Raw genomic sequence first — 6192 nt, 5'->3', positions numbered from 1 at the left:
TGTATAAAATCAGAAGAAAATCAAGACATGAAGCTAACTACAATTTAGAACCCTAGATCGTTGTCACCTAGTACAAGCAGCCTGAGAGTCCCAGCCAGAAATGGTGCCTGCGATCAAAAGCAGTCAATGAGGCTGACAGCCATTGTTTTCTTTTCCCCTTGGGTTTTAAGTTCCTTCCACGTATCATTTACATAGTAAGAACAACATCACATTTGAAAATAAAAGGCTATGTTTTAAAGTATTAGCCTCTCATTTTTGCTCAGTAATTGCTGTTTCATTGTAGATTTTGCATACTGAGAGGAAAGAAAATGAAGTTGAAATCAGCATTTGAATTGCTCTGTCTTTACTTGATAATCCTAATCATGGCTACTATCTATGATAAGTCTTCTTTGAAGAAAAAGAATATTTCTACACAGTTTTTCAAAAAGTGTGAAATTATTTTTTAAGAATCTGACGATGATTAAAGCTTGTTCAGTATTTCCCAGATCATCAGAATATCATCTGAAAATCATCAAAACCATCTGTTCCCAATCACTGGCGTCACAAGACAACAATCAGTGACCCAGGCTGCTAAGGAAAAGAGAAGACTTTCTTCATTAGCCTGGAAGCCATTAAATTTTTATCAATGTCAAAATCCACATACTGTTCGTATCTGCCAGCTTAAGCTATTTGGTCTGTGGTAAGGTATAGTCCCACATTTTGGCATCTTAGAGTAACACACGTTATTTTTCCCATATAAAAACTCCAAATCCTTCTGACACGTATTTGTGCTATGATCCAAGATGCTGAGGCCGTGCTTGGCCCGGGTCTTAGAGAGGAAAAAGAAAGAGCTAGTTAATTGGGAATTGTATTGTGTAGTTTCTGACTGCAAATTAACTTTTGATATTTCTTCCAGCTTTTTCACTGGCCTTTTTCAGTTCAACAGCGAGAACAGTGGAAAGCAGGCTAAATCCTCCTTCCCCAGGACAGTGCCTACAAGACACATGGCTAGCCACAATCTTGAAGGAGTGCCCTTAGAACAAAGATCTTATTTTTCATGATGTTGACTGAATGTACTCAATATCTAAAAATCAAAATCTTTCTAGTATTATGCATTCAAGATTGAGAGTATTTCTGAAAGTTGGCATTATACTGAGGTTCAGGCTGAGTAGACAGAAAAGTCCAAGTTTAACAGGACAGACAGCAAATAAACAAAATATGATTAAATATTATTTCTGAATTTTTCACACAATACATAATTTTTTGGCATGTTTCTAGGACCCCAATAATAATCAGTTAAGGTGATGTGGTCGTATAATAAACTTTGAAAATATTCCAAGCAAATGTTGTCATAGAAAAGTAACCTAGCATTAATGGCATTGCTTATTGTTTTGATACTTTTTTTTGGAAGTAGAAAATATATAGATCAATAGATTAGTTTAGATAGATGAATTTATACATCTACTTACAGAAAATAAATTTGAAAGTTTTTGTAATTATCTGAAAAATTTAAACAAAATAACAGCCTAACTGAAACTATAAATAGCATATGTTCTGTGATGGTTTTCCTTATCTATTTGGTTTTTAATATTTTAATTAAATAGTTTAGGCAGTATGTATGTCTACCCAGAAGAGTGAATCCTAGAAAAGTATGAGGTATGCAGGTGGTATATGCTCAAGCCTTGTCAATTTCATCACATTGGCATAATTAATGAATCCATTTCCTCTATCATAATGACCTTTGCATACACTATAAACAATAGAACAATTTTCTAATCAAATGACCATTATATCGGATTAGTAGTTTGTTTTCCAACCAATTTCATGTCACAGTTATTAAAAGCTTGCAGAGCAAGCAAAAAGACCTTTGATCGTGTTATTAAAGTTATCAAATGATAGTGTAAAAATGAAAGGAATTCAGAGTATTGCCAGTGCAAAGGATCAACTCATGGTTGAAAACAGACAGTCTCTAAGACTATTACAGTTTTTCTATCCTAGGTAAAAGGTGTCAACTGGAAAATGTTACAAAGTTTGAACTTTGAACTGATACAAATGAATTTAAACAAAGGTCATTTTTTTTGTGTGTTCTGTCTATGAAATCCACTAAAGCAGATTCTAAAACTTTCGCTTTCGTTGGATTATATTTTCTTATTGCCTTTTTCTTGGAGAATCTTTATGTTAATGTATATATATTTTTTTGCCGCATCCTGCATCTTAAAACTATTGCCTCTCCTTAAAAAAAATAAATAAATAAGAGTCAGTTTTCTTCAATTAGGGGCAAAATAAAAATTAGTGTAACAGAAGAATGCTGGCCTAACTGATAGAAGCAATTGTCTATGCCCAAACATTTATTGGCATGACAAACTTAAAATAAGAGAAAACTGAATGGAAAAAAAAGTACCCAGTATTTCATTTAAGAATTTTTAAGACCACAGTCACTGAAGTCAATGCCATTACACTATATTCTAAGGTCTTAGTTCAATTGGCAGTTGCTGAAAAAAATTTTCCTTATGCATCAAAGATGTTATTTTTTCTCTTTAGTAATTTAATATCATTCCTGGGGACCCATTTAACCAGAACTCGCTTTAGAAAGCCCCCCTCTATTATTATCACTACTGGTAGTTGTTACTAAAGAAATTTATTTTTTTATAACCTCTGTGAGAATAATTTTCTGATGGCAGTTTATTATTACATTTTAATTTCATGAGGATCTCAGTATTTTTTCCTTTAAGCACTTTTATGGGTTTTTTTTTTTGCATTTTCTATGTAATAATTAGGCTCTCAACACTTTTCACTACTGCAAAGTTCACCTTAACTACTTTCTACAAAATGTGATTTAGATCATATTGGTCTATGCAAGGAACCAATTTCATAGGAAATCAAACACTTGGTAAAATTTCATGATATTACCCTTGTGTGCTTTAATGCAGTTCTGATCAATGTATCAGAAAATAATTTCAAATAGAAATATTAAAAATTTTTCCTTCCTTTCAGAATAAAAATTTTTATTTATTCTTTCTTGTTAAGTTCTACTAAGCATGCCAGTACCTTTTTATAAGGAATCAAGGGTCTCCCTAATTTCTTATTATGTTTTTACTACTTTCTTTATTTTACATTGAGCAAAAAAAAAAAAAAATCTCATGACTAGAGAGTTACTATGTGACTATTAGTTAAAGGACACTGAAATAAATACAAGGTTGTGAGTATCTATCACCAACTAGATTATGTGCATATATAACTTCATTGAAACCTTTGGGGAAAACTTTTAGGCAGTTTTCTCGGCATTTTAATGAGGAATCTCATAAGTAGTCCAGAAAACGAAATCAAAACCCTGGAGATCACATTAACCTTCCATAAGCTATTAGAGCCCTGTAATCATGTATCCTGAACATCAGTGTCAATAAAGATAATATCATTTTGAACTTGTACCTCTTGTGTTGTTCTATAAATAAAACAAGTTTGTAGGATGAATTCAGAAAATAAGAAATTTATCTCTGGCATTTATTTTCTTGGTTGTAGCAATTTATCATATTTCTACAGAACTGTCCTCTCACTAATATGGTTCCATTCTTTCAAACAACAATAATTTCTAGAGAATCCAATACTTAGATCTAGTTAGAGATCATAGTGCCATTGATATAGAGATTTTACTATGTCTAATAATTTTTAAATCTATTGGAATCATCGCTGTTACATCGTATTCAAAGTTACTTTCCATTCAAGTTTGAATGCAAAATAGTATACAAATATTGGCCTGTATACAACTGTGAATAGCAATATAAAATGCCATTTGAACATAGAACTCTGAGCCAGAAGTAGCTGGCATACTCAAGGAAAGATGGAGAAGCATAGAAAGATTAGCAGAAGTCACGTCCCACAAACTTGTCCAAAGTTATAAAGATGTGATGACTTGGTCTATGGGGCTATCAGCAGAGAGGGACACAGGTAGATACATGTGATCAATAGTTAGATAGAAACTTTAATGAAACTTGTAACTGATGAATAATTATGTAAGAATATGATCTTGGCAGGTTTTAAGGAAAGTGTCTATATTGACACAACATTGTCCCTTTTCACATTGGAATACAATCTGTGAATGTGTGTTCATGCTAGTGACAAGGCCAGCTAGCAGCAGCAGTTCTGTTTCCGTGTTGGCATCACTTCCCTGGGCTGTGTTCATTGCAATAACAGAAACCAATGGCTTAAAGAACTTCACCACTTAAAAATGCCATTTGTTGTCGTAGGTAAAACGATCATCACTGAGCTGTTCTCATAGTTGGCAATGTTTTCTGTTTCTAGAAGTCGCCTTTCATGTATTCATGCTGTGTTGTTGGGAATACCAGCTGTTTAGGAAGTAAATACCTCCTATTTACTTCAGTGAAGGTGATGAACTCTCTTAACAGCAGTCCAAGTGACTCTAGCATTATCTCTTCTGTGAGTCTCAGACACCTGCCATTAGTGAGGCCTCCTGCCACTACAAGTTGCCAAACAGTTGTGGGATAAATAGGTAATATACCAGCAATAAAAACATTCAAGTCCTCACATTATGACATCAAAAAGATAAATACATTAAAAAGTGGTACCAACAGGCTCTTGTAAAATATTTGAAACTCATGCATGTCTTTCTTGGATTTAAATTTCCAAAAGAACACATATGTATAAACTTTGTCTCACATAATTTAACTTCTTGAAAGTCTTTTATGGTGAAATGGAGAGGAAAGGGGAGAAGAGGAGGAAGGAGGAGGAGGAGAAGGAGAAGAAAGAGTAGAAAAAATGAGAAGTGGTACTCAAAGAAGGAGAGAGAGGGAGAATAAAAGGGTAAAATAATTCTGTAAATTTGTCATTTGATTTTCTTAATCAAATAATATTATTTTAAAATTCCAGGCTACTGGCTATTCACTAAATCAAATATGCAAAATGATAAAAAAAAAACACATGCACATACTGACAAAGATAAAGATGACTTTTTCCACATTCTCTCCATCAGTGTCTGCTATCTTCCCGCTGACAACAAAGTTGTTCAGAAGTATTTGCAAGTCAGTAAGGTTAATGTGAGACATTTGGGTCTTCTTGATAGATTGTGTGTTTTTCAGTGATACAAGTAGAATAATAACATACACACATGGCAATCTATGTTTTCTAGAGTATTTTTGATGGAAAAAACTGACACTGGAGGTGATAAAAAAAGTAATGAAATGTTGAGTTTTTGTTCTTATGCACTCTGACACATTCATTGGAAGAATTATCATGTAATAGATTAAGCTTGCTAAAGAAGAAAAACGAAACATGTTGTGTTATTTTCTACTTAAGACATGAATAGACTAAATTTGGATAGACTAAATTCATATATAAATTGATCATTATATTCAACTCTATTGAATAATATTACAAATTGTCATAATTTGATTAGGAAGAATTTTGTTAGTTTACAAAAGATGCATATCTATCTTAGTAAGCTTACGTATGTTTTACCCTCAGCCTGTAAATGAAACACAAACTAGAAAACTAACTACAAATAAGAGCAGTTGTAGCTTTTGGATGGGCCCCATCTGTAAGTGTAATTTTAACCAATAAGTAAATCTTGTCCTTTGACTTCAATAAATTCTGCAATGAATTTCTGGCGTATCTATGTTGAGTTGAGCAAATATTTACCTCCCTTGTATACTCTTGATTTAGCTTGGTCCAGAGCAGTGGGATGTTGGAGTCCATGGCTTGGTCAGAAATTTCACTGTTCTCCATTACACTTTGTGGGGAGGGGGGATTTTCAAGTTGCACCATGTTAGTTACCATCCACCTCAACAGACCTCTCACATGCTGCATTGGCTTCCTCCCTCCTTTTAGAGACAGTGTACTAGGACAGAACAACCTGCCAGGGCAGCATATTTTGGCCGGGCACTGGCTTTTCAATTGATTCAAAGGAGGTTTTACTATCTATTTGCATGGGGGGACCAAAACTTTTGTTGTTCTTGGAAGATCAGTGTGATTTTTTTTTTAAAAAAAAAAACATTGACTAGAGAATACTTAAAAATTGAATCTATAAAGTTGTTACTAATTATCAAAATAATTAAATCATTTGTAATGGGTAAACCAAGATTATTTAGAAGCTTATAGCTAGTGACAAGTAAATTTACATTTCATCATGTGGTATAGTTTTAATGTTAGATGATCCTTATATGCCCATGTGTTAAGTGTATTTCTCTAGGGTGGTATTAG

The sequence above is a fragment of the Microtus ochrogaster genome, chromosome 1 (assembly GCF_000317375.1).
Source record: "Microtus ochrogaster isolate Prairie Vole_2 chromosome 1, MicOch1.0, whole genome shotgun sequence".
Classification (NCBI taxonomy): domain Eukaryota; kingdom Metazoa; phylum Chordata; class Mammalia; order Rodentia; family Cricetidae; genus Microtus; species Microtus ochrogaster.
Note: the sequence above shows the minus strand (reverse complement) of the source record.